At 32.8% G+C, this 18,783-nt stretch overlaps 1 long non-coding RNA gene across 7 annotated transcripts; it reads left to right on the top strand.

Annotated features, from left to right (window-relative positions):
- The first annotated feature begins 975 nt into the window (after positions 1-975).
- LOC145010947 (uncharacterized) lies at positions 976-8,197 on the top strand. Of its 7 annotated transcripts, none has more exons than XR_013663995.1 (11): positions 976-1,589; positions 1,743-1,825; positions 1,930-1,973; positions 2,093-2,183; positions 2,462-2,598; positions 2,684-2,904; positions 2,979-3,779; positions 4,474-5,834; positions 5,958-6,032; positions 6,572-7,108; positions 8,061-8,197. It is a non-coding gene; the product is annotated as an uncharacterized LOC145010947 (long non-coding RNA). The 7 variants fall into 7 exon arrangements; XR_013663993.1 differs by lacking the exon at positions 2,093-2,183 and having other exon boundaries at positions 4,474-5,670; positions 5,751-5,834; positions 8,061-8,194; XR_013663997.1 differs by lacking the exon at positions 2,093-2,183 and having other exon boundaries at positions 2,684-2,899; positions 8,061-8,196.
- The last annotated feature ends 10,586 nt before the right edge of the window (positions 8,198-18,783 follow it).

The following is an 18,783-nucleotide window of genomic DNA, read 5'->3' as shown; positions in this document are numbered from 1 at the left end:
AATTTATGAATTTTGGTATAATTGTTTTTTTTTTTCGATAAAAAACGTGGTCTTAACAAAATTAAATGAAAAAAAGAAATGAGTTTTTTGATATAATATGGTGTATTCGCGTCCAATTTAAAAATCTACAACCATTTCATTGTCCTTTAATATATATATATATATATATATATATATATATATATATATATATATATATATATAGGGCCGTAAACGAACTGAACGTTCGTCAAACCGTTCGTGAACTGTTCTGCAGGAAGTTCGTTTATGTTCGTTTATTTAATAACTGAACGAACATGAACAAAAATTATCGTTCGTTTAGTTAAATGAACGAACATGAACAATGGTCTCGTTCGTTCATTTATATTCGTGAACGTTCGTTTATGATGTTCATTTACGTTCGTTTATGTTCGTTCGTTTAAGTTTATTTATATTAATCTATATTCAATTATTTTTTATTATATTGCTATATTATATGTTCGTTTATGTTCATATATGTTTAATTGTGTTTTTTTTTTTTATCTTTGTTCGTTTATGTTCGTTTAGCATGCTCACGAACGTGAACAAAGTAATTTGTTAAACGAACGAACATGAACAAGAAAATCTCGTTCGTTTATCCGTTCGTGTTCGTTTGTTGTTCGGCTAACTTAAACGAACGAATATGAACAAGACCTTGTTCGTGTTCGTTTGGTTCGTTTAGAGCCCTATATATATATATATATATATATATATATATATATATATATATATATATATATATATATATATTAAAGTTGTGAAAGATTTCAACAGTAAACAAACCTCTTTTTTGTCAATTTTGGCCCCTCTATTTTAATTGGTTTGTCACTTTATTAAAATTTTCTATTACCGGTGGATTTGTTCTTTTTTGTTTTCCTTTTTGTTGTTTTTTTATTCTTTTTTTAATACCTTTGATATGTATCCTTGAAACATACATATAATCCTTGGTGAAATTGATGAGGAGTCTTGGTCACGTATACGTGTGAGCTTCTTCTTCCCTGACGTTTTGTTCTCCAATGAAATGCTTACACAGGTCGTTGATGTAATGATGCACCCACCACATTGCCCTGATCTCTATCACTATATCTCTTCCCGTTCTATCACTCTATCTCCACCGATTACTCTTCTCTATACAAAGTGATCCTCGACCGTGCTTTCTTTATTTCTGTTTTGGGATTAATTGATCCGATTTTGGAGTTGATGTTGCCTCCGTTCTATCTTTTCCGTTGATCTTCTGAAGCAAACATCTCTACCACAAAAAGATATCCCTAGCGGAAACCTCCAAGTCCGACGACGATTAAATATCCCCCCCGGCTGTCGCATCAGGCACACCACCGCCTTAACCGAGTGTTATATTACTGTTGTCGTTTCTCTCCACCATCGCTTCGCTCTAATTGGTCACTGACTCCTCTGCTCTCTCTCCCAAATATGACACCCTAAACGCCTGATGGGTTGCCGACGGTGAGGCGGTGCAAGGTGTGAAGGAGTCCAGGGCATATATTGTTTCTGATTTGGGGGTTTTTCGTAGATGGCTACTCAAGTCTGTTCAAGGAGACAAATGATTGACTTAGGTACAATCCATTTGGTGTTTTATATTTTCAGTTGTTTTAGTATACGATTTCAACTTTCTTCCCCACACCTATTTCGACTTTCAAATTGATTTCTGTTACAACAACAAGGCTACAATCATCAAGGCAGATGCTCATATATATAACTAACAAAAGTTTGTAGGTTCGTCGATTAGCAATGGAGGTTCGACAGTTGGGTTCATCAAAGCAAATCACTGTTCTGAATGGTGGTTCAAGTGGTATGCATTAAATCTATATCTATGTTTCTTTTGTTGATAAAACTCAAAACTCAATCTGAGTTTCTTCAATTGCAAACCTAATGTCACGTCTTTGGTGGTACCAGTTGCTACTCTGGGAGCTGTGGGTTATGGATACATGTGGTGGAAGGTCTGAACCCGATTCTCTAATATTCCAATTGATTTAAAACATTCTCTGTGTTACTGTTTTTTCCTTTGTGTAACAAGTTTTAACTTTTTATATTTTTGTCTGTCAATTTTATATTTTAGGGGTTTTCTTTCTTATTGACTTCATCTGATTCAGCCCTACTCAAGTGCTCCATCTATATCGGCACTTGAATCATCTTCTGATGATTTTTTGGTAAACATTTTGAAAAAGATTAAACTTACCAATTATTCAAATTTCTCTTTTTACTTCAATTTCATTTCAGGATGGGGTGATCGATACACGTAAAATTAATTTTATGTTTATATCCTAATCCATAAGTGGCGGTTTAGTTTACCTTATTTTTATCCTACTTCCTAATTCTTTTAATTCTTCCAATTCCCATTTTTACTGCCTTCCTTTCACTCGAGAAGCTCCAATAAAAGGTCAATTGTATGTATGGAAACTTGATTATGTAAGGTTTCCTTTATCAGGTGGGGATGCAAATTATGCAGAAGTGTCTGCTTCAACGATCAACATAGGTTGAACCAAATAGGATGTGTACTGTCATATTTGTAATTTCATGGTTATCCGTAAAAATTAAATTTATGAAGGGAACATCATATCACAGGTTGGCTTATATTTATTAAAAAAAGTTTCAAACTTTTCACTATCATATTTATATTTCTAACTTTTTAATTATATAAAATTGGTAGGTGGAGTTTTGGGTGTCGGGCACTGCCACCACTACAGTTCATTGCAACCACCTGTGTGATTGTTAAACTTAACTATCAGTATTGATATTACAGCCAATTATCCGATTCTTGATTATCCATGTTGGATAACATTCAACATTGCTGGAATTATTCAACAAAGCAGTTCTTTCATCATATCCCTTTCCATGTGCAAATGTCACCACACTCTTTCAGCCAGTAATGTATATAAGTTGGCCCATTTTGACATTTACGTAACTACTCTCTCTCTCTCTCTCTTATATTTCTTGCATTGTAGGGAGGTTTTTTGAGGCACTAATAGGGGCCATATCAGAGCCTTTATGGCAGCTTTTTAGCAAGGTTGAAGTTCTATATACATTGGAACCAATTTTCAGAGTTATATTTATTGTGGATATAAACACGATATGGGAGAAGATTATGTCTAGCTTAAGAGCTCAAATATTGGGCAACATTTTGATTCACAAGGTAATATCATTTGCTTATATTTTCACTATAATTGTTATACTTGCCAAAGTTTAATACTTTTATCTTTTATAAAATACAACTTAATGAATTTATTTGTCACTATATTTGTCCTTTATTCTTGATAGGTCATTAGGTTGGTGATCTCACTACTTTATAGAAAGCCCTTAAGTAACACACACAGATATATAGACTTTTTGTTGTTAAGTACTTTTGCAAAGTTAGTAGAATCCAAAAAATTTAACTATACTATTATATCATATTCTGAAAAATAACATAATTATATTTGATATTTTTCACACCTTAAAAACAAAGTGATTCAAATATTCACGAAACACTTATTTCTATCTTTGTTTGGTATGTTAGATCTTGCTTTGCCTGTAGCACTTGGAAACTTCATGCTCTTATTTGAAAATGATTTAAATATCATAAAGTCTTATTACTATATTGCATATTCAATGTTTTAATCATATTTAAATTCTCCGACGATTCTATTGACCAAATGTATGTTTTCCTATTATTTGGGGTTGCCTTTTGGAGGCAAAACATTGACAGTGGATGTTAATCATAATAATATGAAGAGGCGAGTGGTGGAAAAAGACCAACTGTGCAGCTTGTAAGTTTATTGATAAGTGATTTTCTGTTTTTTAACAAGAAATATGTTGTTCAAACAACTTTGTTGTCATCAATATTATGAATAGAGACTCTAATTGGAGCTGTCCTACAAAAGGGTGAACCATGTACCTTTATATTTTCACTACCAATAAGTTTTAAAGTTTTATTCTTCGTTTTGTTCTTTAGAGAAGGAAATTGACAGAAGAAACTATGTTTAGCAAGGATCTAATCATTTTGGTTTTTCATCTTAATTTCTTAATTTTTTAACTCTACATCTAGGTTGAAGCATTTTTTTTTCCATATTTACCACTTTTTTTTTTTATTGTTCCTCATTATATTGTTGTTCATTTTGGTTTTTCATCTTAATTTCTTAATTTTTTAACTCTACATCTAGGTTGAAGCATTTTTTCCCCATATTTAACACTTTATTTTTTTAGGGAAAATGACTTGATAGGGTAAGATATGTACACATTTAGTCCTTATTTTTTTTCTTGTAAAATAAACCCTTATACTTTATTTTTTGTAACAATGCAATCCTTGTGACCGCTATACCCGGTATACTGGTCATATGCGAATTTTCTTTTAGGGAAAATAACTTGATAGGGTAAGATACTTTTTGAATTGTACACATTTAGTCCTTATTCTTTTTTTTTTGTAAAATAGACCCTTATACTTTATTAATATGTACACATTAGGTCCTTTTCACCGAATTCTACAAGTTTTGCTGATGTGGAAGCACAAGTGGCACTAAATAACAATTAATTAGCTTAGTCACCGGAGGTGGGTGATCCTCTAGCAACAAGAAAAGGGCGGCAACCCTTCTCTTTCTCGTTTCTCTTCCTTCCGGTCGAATAGCAACAGCCAAACACCATTTACCTGTTGTGTGTCTCCGATCCGTCTCTCTTTGCCTCCATCTTTGAGATATGTTGCCAGAAAAAGAAGAAAGAATCGACGAGGGGGCTACCAGAGCAGCTCCTCGTTGCCAACTACCGTCTCTACTTCCTCCTGCCTCCCCCTTCGACCTTGCTGTTTTTGCCATCATTCCTCCTTGCTACCAGTGATATGTAGGAACACACAAAGAAGTCGTCGGAGATCGGGGTTCTCCCTCTTTTTCCTGATGAATAAAAGTTGGAAAAATCTCGTTGTGGATATGTGGATGCCACCTGGGTATTTCATTTCAACAAAATAAAAGAAAGGGAAAATGATTTGATAGGGTAAGATACTTTTTGAAATGTACACATTTAGTCCTTATTCTTTTTTTTTTGTAAAATAAACCCTCCACGTCAGCAAAACCTGTAGAATCCAGTGAAAAGGACCTAATGTGTACATATTATTAAAGTATAAGGGTTTATTTTACAAAGAAAAAAGAATAAGGACTAAATGTGTACATTTCAAAAAGTATCTTACCCTATCAAGTCATTATCCCTTTTATTTTATTGTACCTTATTATATTGTTGCTGTATTTTATTGCAATGTGTATAACTTTCATTATCTTGAAGAACCTGATACGGGTATAACCCAGACCCGGTACAAGAGAACCATCAGCCGACCCGCCCGTTATAGAGACTAATGGATACTTGGAAGATAAGTTGCACAATCAGCTACCTCAAAGAGCACGTGAAGCTTCATAGTACTTTTTGCTTTATTTTAGGAACCACAATGGCAATTTTGTTTAGAATAATTCCTTGCACGTCTGTTTCCGTTCCTGTTTAGGTGGAAACCTCTAGCAAGTTCCTCTCTTATTTATTTTGTAATTTGGATTTTTAATGGGATATGTTGAAAATTGCTCCAACTTCCCTTTGTTCCTTCTTCTTTTCTGTGGAGATTGACCTTCTCAAAACCAGGTCCTAACAGAACCTGTCAAACTTTATATGTTATGGAACAAATGAAAGGTCGTTTTTGTAAATACCAACTAATACATGGGTCATGTACGTCGTTTTCATGTCGATATTTAACAATTGTTTGGTTGCAGATATGGCTGTCCTAATAGGGAAAGATGGACTGAATGAAATTGTTTTCAGAATTAATCCTCCATCTCTGCTTGACTAGAGAAGATGCAAGTATCATTTTTTTTTTCTTACTTTACTCCATTTACAACATTAAATAATAAACAAGATTTTTTTTGATATTCTAACCTAATATTTTAAGGAACATGATTATTTCTATTTATTCATTGTAGATTTTCTTATGTCTACAATGGACTATGTAATATCCATGTTGTGAAGAAGCATTTTGGAGTGGAAGTAGTATAGAGGTAGATTTGATTAGTTCTATTGTATCAAACTAAATAAATGAATTTTCATGTACCAACAACGTTTTGCATAACAACTTAAATCCAAACTGAATACAATGACCCATGCGGAGCATGGGTACACTACACCGGTTGTTATAATTTTCGTTGTTCAAGATTGATTTCTTAGTTTCTTTTTAATAATGGTTATCTATTAAATATAACCTTGAAAAACTATGTGATACCATATTTTCATGTAATTTTGGATAACACAAACTCTTCAATACTTTTTTAAACTTTAGCTGAATTATATTCCCCTTCCAAAAAATATCTAAAATAACATGTTGTATATAGTATGAAATTTTAAAAAAGAGAACATATTTTAATACAATCTTGCAATTTATAACACTATTAATTCTAAGTTCCTTATGTACAGGAAATGTTCCTATTGGACCATCATCTAAATTTTTTTAACCCTCTCATATTTAATACACGTTTTACAGCTCTCTCATGTTTGGTACGTGTTACTTCCTTCTCCTAACTCCCGCTTTGTTGCCAATCAGGTACGAACAACATATACTCCATCACCGCCTCAAGTCGTCGATAACCTCATCTTCACCGTCATTGCTTCACTTCGATCCAATTTTTTTTTCCTATTCTTCCAATTTCTTGGGTCCGTGCGCAATGTCTTCTTCTTCCGTTTTCTTCTGGTTTCTCTCTAATCTGGTCTGTATCTCACTTCTCAAATACAGTCAGCGTTGTGGGCTGTTCTTCCAATTTCTTGGGTCCCTGTGCAACGTTTTTTTTCTGGTTTTTCGCTAATCTGTTCCGTATCTCACTTTTCAAATCCAGTCGACGTTGTGGGCTGACTTGTTGGCTTTTGAGTTCTCTTCTTCTTTGCTTTTCCTTTTGGTCTCAACACTATTACAAAACACAATCGGATTAGGGTCACAAAGTCCATAAATTAGTCACACATGGAATCCATCCCCCTATTCGATTCGTCGGTGATATTGAAGTTGCACAACCGATGAAGAGAATTGATTGGCTTCATCGTCACCACCGCCTTTGCCCAGTTCCTCTCTTCTATCGACGGAATCCAGGTCAGTTTCTTACTTCCGTTGGATAAATTATTTTGGTCCTGTCTCATTTTTGCGTGAATTTTATGCTTGCTTGGCATTGGTTCTTTCTTCTTTTTCTTTAAGATTTAATAAATTTGAATTCGAAGAATAGCTGTTGAATAATCGGCTTAAGATTTCTAAAAAATTTGATGTTGATGTTACTATTTTACAAGCATATGGAGTATTCAATGAAATGCCTACATAAACATTCTATTGATAATTATTTTTCATGTCTTAAGAAGACATGTCAACTGCAACTGTTGTTACAGTACCTCCGTTCTTGCGATAAGTTTGCTTTAATTGCTTCTTTTAGTCATCTGCATCTGTCCCTCCACAACTTTTGTCAAAAAAAAAATAGCAATTGAAGCTACATGTATCAAGATTGAAACCAACCTTGAAGAATTAAAATCAGAAGTTGCAGAAAAGTATCAAATTTCATACTTTTCTATAAAATTAAAATTATTTTGTTAATTTAAATTGTATTCATGCTTTTTTTAATGTAGAGGGTGGAATCTTGGTGTTAATATGAGATTCCTTTTAAGCTGCATGCATCAAGATTGCCTTAGGATCATAAGATATGAGATTCCTTTTAACTCATTTAAAGAAAAACCAATTTTGGATTTTTTTAAAATTTTTCGTTGCATAAAACCTAAATTTTTTAAATCCAATTGTATAAGTCAAATGTTTTGGGTTTAGGTTTAATTGGTATGTCTTGTGATATTTTTAGCATCTTTTTTAGTAAATCACTAGCATTTTTTATCAACATGATCATTGAAAAAAATGGAATTTAGAAAAAAAAAAGAACAATTTTTCTTTATGAAGTAAAAACACCAAATATTATAGTGACCAATATTTTGATATGTTGCTGGTGTTGGTATTCTGAACTATAGATGTAATGATGTATGTCCTTATTACTTCCATCTTTTTCTTGTAGCAACAAGAGTTCTTCAGACTTAAAGGTTAGCCAGGCTCAACTTATTCATATCAGGTTCTACATTTCATTATGTCCACTTTCCGCATCAAATCGTTGTGATGGTATTTCTTTTTCAATCTTCTCTTAGTTTTTGATAAGCGCATCGTTAATTAAAGCATTGACTCTACTACAATGTGGAGAAAGTTGATAGAATTTTAAACATTGAAAATTAAATTATCTACTTTTAATCTGGTGCAAATAGTCTATTTCATGTAAGCTTGACTTACCTTAGGATAAAATTAAACTTTTGCACAATTTCCTTTTTAATAGATGATTTACATAACTAAATTTAGTGTTCTTCCATATTTTATTACATTTTGGTTTTCTTGGATCACTTTATTCAAATTTGGAATGGAACGGGAGGTACGAACAGTGGTGAAAAGATGGGGTGGGTATGCATAATGCGATAAGGAAACAAATGTTTAAAATATTGGTGAATTTAGAAACTGGTACCTAGTTAGTGACACGTAAACATAAGTAATATGTTTGTTTAATTCTTTTTTGACATAACTTGAAAAATGGTCCCCGTGGTTTCCGAAAATATCAAGTTTAGTCCCTAAGTTCAAAAAACCCCACGGATCGTCCCAGTGGTTTCAAAACTTTTAACATTTAGTCATTCCGGCTCACTCCATTAAATTTTGGCCGTTAAGTAAAGGGTATTTTTGTCTTTTCACTACCACAGGGACTATTTATGAAGTTTTTCCTTATTTATAAATAAATATATATTTAATATTAAAGGTCTCTCTCTCTCCGAGAAGGGTATATGTGCTTCACCCTTTTCTGAATCACCAACACTACCTGCCATTATTGATCAAAGAAATTGACACAACACCTCCTTTGGTTCGTTCGGTTGTCACAAGTATTAGTTACCACCCATTGACCCATTAACCACTGCCCAATACCTCAAGACATAAAGATCACCGCTCAATCGATCCTTCTCCAGGCAAACCAGATCTCTACTCCGACTGAAGGTATCATCCTTTAATTTGGTATTAGGTAAAGTCGATCATGGAATAATTGGCAGATTATCAAAGACGATCGTGGGTTACTAGACATGGCACCAATACCTTCTTATAATTTCACCCCAGTTAGTCTTCATCTTACGATTAATTTTTGGGTTGTTATGTCCGATTTATGTTTATGAATTTGCAATTCTTGCTTTGATTGGCGATGGGATATTTAGGAATTACAAGTCAATATTCTGTTTAGTCGGAATGTCCGTTATCATCCATGCCTTATCTCAGGTTCAACTTTGTTGTTGTACCTATTGCAGAGCCGGTGAGTTCCCCATCCATATCGGTTTAATCTCCACATCTGAGGATTTAGGTTTGGAAAAGTTGTATGTGGTTAGTGATGAGATGGAGAATACGGGAGATTCTAAATAGGGAGGAAATGGATGGGAGGTGATAATCGGTGGTAGTTGTGGTGTTGCCGGAAAAAATGGAGGTGTAAGGGTTGTTTTCCTCAAATTTGATTTGGGGTTGCTGACAGGAAGGATATCGGTGGATCTGCTGGCTTTGATCGGGGTAGGGTCAGAAAATCATTTACCTTGTCCAGTAGCATCCGATGGTGGTGGTGGTGGGAGCAAATGGCAACTTTCGTTTGCAATGGAGAGGTGGATTCAATGTTTTAAGAGGTGAGGGAGAAAGATAAAGTTGGGTGTATGAGAGAGAGAGAGAGAGAGAGAGAGAGAGAGAGAGAGAGAGAGAGAGAGGGACCTTTAATATTAAATATATATATATATATATATATTTTATAAATAAGACAAAACTTCATAAATAGTCCCTATGGTAGTGAAAAGACAGAAATACCCTTTACTTAACGGCCAAAATTTAACGGAGTGAGCCAGAAGGACCAAATGTTAAAAGTTTTGAAACCACAGGGACGATCCGTGAGGTTTTTTGAACTTAGGGACTAAACTTGATATTTTCGGAAACCACAGGGACAATTTTTGAAGTTTTGTCTTCTTTTGTTAATCGGTATGGTTTATTTAAGTCATTAAATGTGGATGATAGTTTTGAATTAGAGTTTATAATACGCTATGCATAGAAAAAAATTAGCTCATGCTTAAATAGTAGCATTTTACCTTAGAAAAATATTTAAAATTGATCATTTACCATGTTTCAGGTTTCTACAAGTAGTACATCTGGTAAGATGTTTTCTTTATACTTACTTCTAGGCCTGATAACAACAAAAAAGTTGCTTTTTAACTTTTAACTTTTGTTTTTAGATGGTTTCATGCTAATTATTTATGCTAATTATTTATGGATCTAAATGGAAGTAAGAAGGAAATGACAATTGAGGCTACAAAAATTGCAGTTGTTGCAAGATTCTCAAAAATGGATCAAAAATACTCATTTAGTATATTGGAATTTAGTGATCAAACTTATTTAATGAATTTTATTCCGCCTAGTGGTAAACACACTTCGACACTAACCTGTTGCAATCATCTTAGCAGGTAGTTATAACCTTTTCCAATCGTTTTAGAATGCAACTACAACCTTTTATATCTTTTTTTGTTCTTGCATATGTAATGTAGAACTGTTAACATAATGTAATAAAGTAACAATTTTCTATATTTAGTATCATATACAACTAACACAACTATATTTCAATCCAACAAATTTACAGAAAAAATACATTTCAAACCAACAAATTTAAAAAAAATGCCATCCGACCCATGCAAAGCATGGGCCCTTCACTAGTTTGTTACATTAAACAATATATTTCTATTTTTTTATCAATTTACTTCTATCAAATATGTATTCAATATTATGAGCCAATTTGGGATTTCTTATTTGTAGAGATAAAAGTCTCTTAGAATGAAGGACCTGAGTTCAAACTCGGACATAGGTGAATTAACTAAGTTGATAAATTAAACTTTTAACCATTCATCAACTCATGGTTGTCAAAATCACGATCATGATTGTAGGATCGTACCGTACGATCTGACGGTCTTAGGTATAAAAAAGGAGAAAGATCGTATTTGAGGTAGGATCGTAATATCGTAGGATCTGGATTCGATTCGATCCTACTTTCCCTTGATTTTTTTTTTTTTTTTTTTTTTTTTTTTTTTTTTTTTTTTTTTTGCAAATGAATTTTTTTACTACTTTATGTATTTTTTGCTATTTATCAATTACCATTTATCATTTTGTGTTGTGACTAATGATTAATATTTGAAAGTTTTTCTAACTTTTGAATGAAAAATCGAATGTTTAAAATATCTTTCATGTTTTAAAATTATAAATTAAAATTATGATTTATTGTGTCGGATTTTAGGATATCGATCCCGATCTTGTAAACTCGAAAACAATTTTATATAAGATCTTGATCTCAACAACCTTGCATCAACCATTCAAAAAAATATTCAACATTATGGAAGAACTTATTTAAAACTAACAAGATATTCTAGATATTATGATATATGGATCGAACACGAGTATTGCAATTTGATACACATTCGATATATAATTACCCAAACATAACAACTATTACTTAAGAATTTTGTCAAGAATATACTGTTTATTCATGTTAGTGTACATTACATAACAAAATATTTCAAAATTTCACAAAGTAAAATAAGGATTAAGAAATAATTTTTTCCTACAATTGTGAAATAAATAATGAAAGCTAATCAAACAAAATAAAATGACATATATATATATATATATATATATATATATATATATATATATATATATATATATATATATATATAATAAATATTGCACTCAAATTTTTTTAAATAAAATCATAAATTATATTTATATAAATTAAAAACTTACCCCACTTATACCCCATTTACTTATCTTATAAATATCTTTTTTCCCTCTACCTCTCTCCCCCCTCTCTCACTTTTCTCATCACAATATTGATTATTAGACCATTGTGGTAACCACCATATTATGATGTTTTTACTCTCTTTAGATATATTCGTTACCACCTCTATTCCCCCCCCCCCCCCCCCCCCCCCTCTCTCTCCACCCCCAACCCCTCATCGGAAAACACCTCCCTCCGCCTATCCTCTTCCCGAACTGCATTTCTTTGCTAGATCTGACTCAAAAAAGTCACCGGATCTAAAGCAAAAAAAGTCACAAGATTTAAATTAAAAACCCAACAAAAATTGTCGCTTTGAACCACCAGATCTCAAGCAAGAAGTCACAAAATCTAATTTCTCATTTCGATTTATTTGATTAAATGATTTCGAAAGGTTTCCAATAGAGATCTATTTCGGTTTTTTTTTTTGAATACTTCTAAGAAATATTTAGACATATTTGTGTTATTGATTGTATTCCATCTGTTTGATTAAATGCCTATAAAGGTTATACCTATTGTGTTTTATGGTTTTCCAGGTGAAGAACATGATAACATGGTTTAATTCAATGTGATTAAATACATATAATCATATGTGAGACCAACTATTGAATCAGAAATGTGAAAAAGAATACTGTGCATTCAAATCATAGGTGATTAAATACATATAATTTGATGCCTGCTTTCCATTATGTTATTTGACAAGTTTATTGATTTAATGATTAAGAATGGATAGATTTACGCTTGGCGCTACGTGTGCATTTATACAATTGGGGCAACGGGGGCATGTTCGTCACAGTGTGTCCCAGTTGGCAACCCAAATGCTAACTCTCGAGCTTTGAGCCCTATTTAAAGGAACTTCTTCATTTTGTGCAACCTCCATCTCCAGAAACCCTAGGGAGCAAACCCTAGCCTCATCTTTTGGTGTTGTGTGATATTGGTGTCTTTTAATTAAACTTTAGAGAGCAAGAAAGGAGTTATTGGAAGAGACCCAACATTCTCATCTTATATTGGACCATTTTAAGTGACAAAGTTCCGAACTGTAAGCATAAATCTAGGGTTTTAAGGAGTTTGTAGCCACTTTTGGTTCCTTTTCAAGATGTTCTTGGAATTTAGGAAACTCCAGATCATTAGGATTGTTTATTATTTACTTTGAACATTTTGTAGTGACAAGAGAGCATGGAGCTCTTATTAAACCATGTAAAGAGGTCTAGCCATTTTGGGCTCTTTTTGGATCAAGGATTGGGATTTGGAATGCTATAGACTTGTGCAAGGATAAAATTGGAAAATTTATCAATTAAGACCCTTATTTTTTTGAATTTCTGAAATTATAGCTTCGTTCCTTATGGATTAAGAACTTAATAAGTGAAGTTGTTAAGTCTGGGGACGTGACGCGTCAAGTAGAAGGTTGCAACACCTCGCCAAGGGTGTAGTTGTGACTATTTTGTCGTCTAGCGAACAAGGTGCGTCAAGGTCTTGGTTATAGCACATTTGGCCATTGACTGTTAATTGTTGACTTTTTGACCAGTTTGACTTTTGGTCAAACTTTTATGGATTTGAGTACTAGACTGAGGTTTGATGTTTTTTGTATTACATGGTTCGTGGTATCGATTTCATTTGCATACACTTCTATTGAGTTATGATTTCTAGATTCAGGTGAGTTTTAAATGATATTACATATCACATTAAGAATCTTTTTTTTTTTTTTTTTTTTTTGTGTAGGATGCTTGTTTATTACTATTGTATGATCGTATGATTAGCTAGACTAGTCGAGTCCCGCAATTGTATGTATAGTCTTTACACTAGAATATATGGTATAGTGGGGAACTTATTTGACTTTGTGCTTACATTTTAAAGTTAAATGCTTTTCAGGTAGTTCCATTGACAATGGTAAGGGTGCTGATTTACTATACACATATATGGAGTTGTTATGATTTTGATTTATGTAAACTCTGATTTATGCTTTGACTTGATTTATAATGTTGAAAACAATTTGATACTTGTTATATCTTTATGAAAAATGTTTTTGTATTGTTTACTTCAATTTTAAAAGGAAAATTGTAGTTGAAAAAATTTAGGACGTTATAATAATCACATGTGGTTAAATACACGTGAACAACTATATATTGAATCGAGAACGTAAAAACAAATATTTTTCATATAAATTAAATACGATTAAATATATATAATCACATGTGATCAAATAGACAAATACACATGAACAATTATTGAATCACTAAAATGAAACGAATCTTGTATATATAAATTGTAACACCCGTGTTTCTGGGCTAAGTATTAGTATAGTGATGTAATAGTCAGGTCAACCATTGTAACCTATTTTGAAGTAATAAAGATGAATTATTTGAGTAATACGTGAATTATGTGAATTTATGTGCTTATTACTTGTTTATAATGATATAATAAATAAAGGTTAAAAATAAGCGTCAAAAATAAATTGTTAGATAAACCCAATATTGATGAAGAAAGTTGTATTGATCTTGAAAAGGATTCTGGATATATAAAGAACGCCGAAATCCGAGTTATAACAAAGAAGTTATGACCTGTTGAAGTTTCATGACAAAACCGACACGACGTTGTGTGATGTAAATAGTGAATCTACGATAGAAGACTTTTTAGCCTTAGTAATCTAAACCAAAGTTGTATTATACATTAAACCGAGAGCATGCATAAAAAGAACGCCCAAATCTGACTTCGTATGAGTAAGTTATGAATTTTCTAAGATTTGGCTTAGCAATGCACAGTCTGAAACTCGAATTTTAGATCAAGCAGTTTTTGGCCTACGAAACCTAAATGAGAATTGAAGATCTCATTAATAGGAACTCAACGGTAAAAAGACAAACGAAAACGATGTCCGTATGTAGAAGTTATGAATATTACAGGGACATTTAACATTATAATCTCCTCGTACTATTAAATTTAAGACTAGTCGACAATTAGCAGACAAAGTCAAAATGAAAGTTGTAGATCTTATTTTTAGAAGTCCTATGTGAAAGTTACGGATTTTAGAAGTCGGAAGTGTGTTATGTGAAAATGAGTGACGTGGTACAATCTTGACGATTGCTTTCTCCCAAAGTCTTGCCACCAGATGGTGACATTTAGCACCAAGTTCAATCATATTTCACCATATAAATAGAACCTCTCCCACCCTCATTTTCTTCACACCTTTCCCATTCTTTTTTCTTTCTACTCTCTCTCTCTCTCTCTCTCTCCCTCTCTCTCTCTCTCTCTAAACCTCCCAAAACCCCCCTAAGCCCTAGGGAACTCCCCTAGCGCTAGAAGAAAGCCCCGGAGTGTTCGATGGCTCCGAGAAGAAGAGATTTTCGGCTCAGGAACACTACTCCAAGCGAAGCCCGATTTTCGAGAAAACCCCCTGTAAGTGAGATACGCCTACGCTATTTTTAATATAGCTTTTAATTAATTATAGTGACGTTATTAGGACCTTATAATAATTATTTGGGTTATTATTATGAGGTATATAAGTGTCGTTATAATATCTTTTAAACTACTCGCGGTACGGAGAATCTGGTTTAAAGGGCCGCATACGACTGTTGGATTTCAAATGTGCTATATGCCAAAATGGGCCTTCCCTCCGATGTTTTATGTCTGACCCCTGTTTGTACATAGTGGTTGGAAAATATTGTTTAAACGCTTGTAATAATAATAATAATAATAATAATAATAATAATAATAATAATAATAATAATAATAATAAGACTAATAATTAGTCACAGTAAATATTAGGCTAAAATCTAGTGGTAATAATATTAGGTTTCGTCGAAGGAAATTATTTTTAAGAAGCGAAGCGTTGTCTGAGTTCGGAATCACCATCTTTTTAGATGATTTAATAGTCACTTTCATCTTACACATATGAAGTATTTTATATAAATTATGTGCTATGTGTGCATATTATCTTTATACTTGCTATCTATGCTGGATGAACAAATTTTATACATGTTTTAAATGATTTAAACCGTATATGTATTTTATATCTACAAAAATGATGGGGTAAACCATGGGTAGATGTAATAGATGATGTGTGATAAAATGATGAGAGGCCTCGATGTTATTATTGTTGATTCTGTCATCTAGCGGAGTATAGATGACGACCATAGACTCGTTTATACAGTCCAGTGGAATACTAGCAGGCTCGCAACCTGTAGGTGTTTGTGAACGATGTGTTCACTGGTGTACTCCATACCCCTCATGGTTTTCTTAAGGACATTTATTGTTGAGGAATCCCCTTAGCAGTAGTGTCCATCCCGATGATGATCCTTAGGCTAGGTCCCTTATGATAGGTGTTTAGGGACGTAAAGTGAGGATAACAGGAACAGGTAATCGGGTTATTGTTGGTTGATGAAATTAAGTAACTTATTTATTGTGGGTTAAAAACCCTATGTGCTCACCAGGCTCCCAAACCTGGCCCACTCAGTTTCACGTATTACAGGTAGTGGTGTTCGGGCATAGATGTGATGTTTTAGATGAGAGATTACGGATATATGCCTATAGATATGAATAAATGTAGTAAGGCTTATATTGTACCATTTATGCTTTTAATCTGTATCGACATGAAATCCCGAGATTTGTAATGAAATACATCTATATTCTTTGATAAATCTTTATCATATTTTATTTTGGGAACAAATTCTGCAATACTTTTATTTAGAATGTTATTCTGATTTTTAAACAAAGCATAAACAAAATTGGTCTTTTATGGTCGTGGATATGTGGATGTCACATAAATCATATATGTGATTTGATACATATAATCACATATGATTAAATACATGATAACAAATGAAATCGAGAATACAAAAAATAGTGTCAACATGAATCATACATGATTAAATATGTATAAACACATGTGATTTAATACATGAGAACAATTATTGAATCCACAACATGAAAACAAATGTTCTCCACATAAATTATATATCAGTAAATTCATATGATCACATGTGATTATATACACGAGAAAAACTATTGAATCTAGAATGTGAAAATGAACATTATCTACATGAATAATATGTGATTAAATACACGAGATAAATTATTTAATCAAGAACATAAAAACAAATTTTGTCCACATATATCATATGTGATTAAATATATGAAATTTCATGTGATTAAATACATGGGAAAATTATTGAATTGAGAATGTGAAAACGAATCTTGGGTGGTGGATAATGTGTGGTGGTGGGTGCTAGATGGTTGATGGTGGTGGGAGGTTGGTATTGGGTGGTGATTGGTTGTTGTTACGATGATTTCTGGGAGCAATCATAGCTCTTTGTATAATCATCATCCGAGAAGTCACATTGCATAAGATAAGCAATGTCTAGGTTATAAAGCCATAACAAGGTTTAGGTGGCAAACATATAAATTTCTATGGATTGTTATGATACTACCTCTTATATTCGTACCTTGTTATCGTTCCCCTGAGAGTATTTATAGGCTTTTCATATAAGGTTGAATCCGATATTTCGTTATTGTCTGGTTAATATGGAGTTACACCTTTATCCTTCTTTCATCAATATATTGCTTTAGATCTCCCTTACGCATGAACCCTGAGATGTGTATTGTTGGATTAGTGTCTAAGTCCATAACTATTTTGGTATGTACTTGACCCGATGGTGCATGGTCCTTTTGGGTTGCCTTCACCAAAGCAACTTGATAGGACGAATTATGGAGAGTAAGGATTAAGTATGATTTATTAATGTATTATGAGAATAATATATTAAAGGATAAATCATATTGTTTAATTAATATTAGTCAATAATTAATTGGTAATTAGTTTTGTGACTAAAAGAGATTAATTAAACTTAAGGGACTGGAATTGTAATTATAGGATAATTGCAATTTGGGCCATGGATTGCCTTGTATCAAGGGTTGGACGAATTCTATGGGGAAGCCCATAAGGAAATCGTCCAAGGGCTTGATTAAAAGGAGTCTATGAGTTCCTTAGGGCTTAAGCATCCAAATTAGGGTTTCCTTGTTAGATAACCCTAATAGCCCAACTATATAAAGACCCCTTAAGGCTCAAAAACGGGGCTAAGCTTCTTGTTAGGGTTTCTACACGTTTTTGGAAGCCTCCAACCTCTCTCCTCTTCATCCTCTTACTTATGGTGTTTGTGAACCACTAGAGGAGTGACACTTGTGACTCTAAGCCTTCCAAAGTCAATTCAAGGAGGAATTGGGATTGTTATTGCTACATAACAATCAAGGTATGATCTTAAACCTAATTACATATTAATATGATTACTTGAATGCTAGAATTAGAGTTTATAGTCTTGGATTCAAAGCATGTACAATAGAGAAACCTAGATCCAAGCATTAGGGTTTGTATGAGCACATAGGATGTCTTATGACCAAAACCCATCAGTGGTATCAGAGCCTAGCTTGGTTTCAATTGTATTGATGCATTGTATAACTGGAAAATTCAATTTTTTGGATTCTGGAGGCTGGACTCGCCGAGTCCATGCAGACTCGACGAGTCAACTCGTCAGATAATGGTTATCTCGGGATTTCTTGCTGTTTTTGCATATGGATAGTTACCTTATCATGTTAGATCAATATAAATCCGATTTTATGATATATATGACTATATTCTTGATCTAATTAAAGATAATTATCAATTAATAAGATAATTGTTTCCTTATAAGATAATTGATTAATTATTTTGAGTAAATTGATAAATTGTTTTGCAAGAAATCATTAAATAAATCAAATATAGATAATTATGTGATTAAATGTTAATTTAGATTATTTGTTATTTGATCCTTGTTGTTATGAAAAGTTTCGTATTTTACCCTTTAGGTTTTATAGTTTAAATTTGAACCCAAAAGTTTTGTTGTTT

The sequence above is a fragment of the Lactuca saligna genome, chromosome 8, assembly GCF_052625555.1.
Source record: "Lactuca saligna cultivar CGN05327 chromosome 8, ASM5262555v1, whole genome shotgun sequence".
NCBI classification, from domain to species: domain Eukaryota; kingdom Viridiplantae; phylum Streptophyta; class Magnoliopsida; order Asterales; family Asteraceae; genus Lactuca; species Lactuca saligna.
The sequence above is the reverse complement of the archived record's forward strand: the minus strand, read 5'-3'. Positions and strand labels throughout refer to the sequence as shown.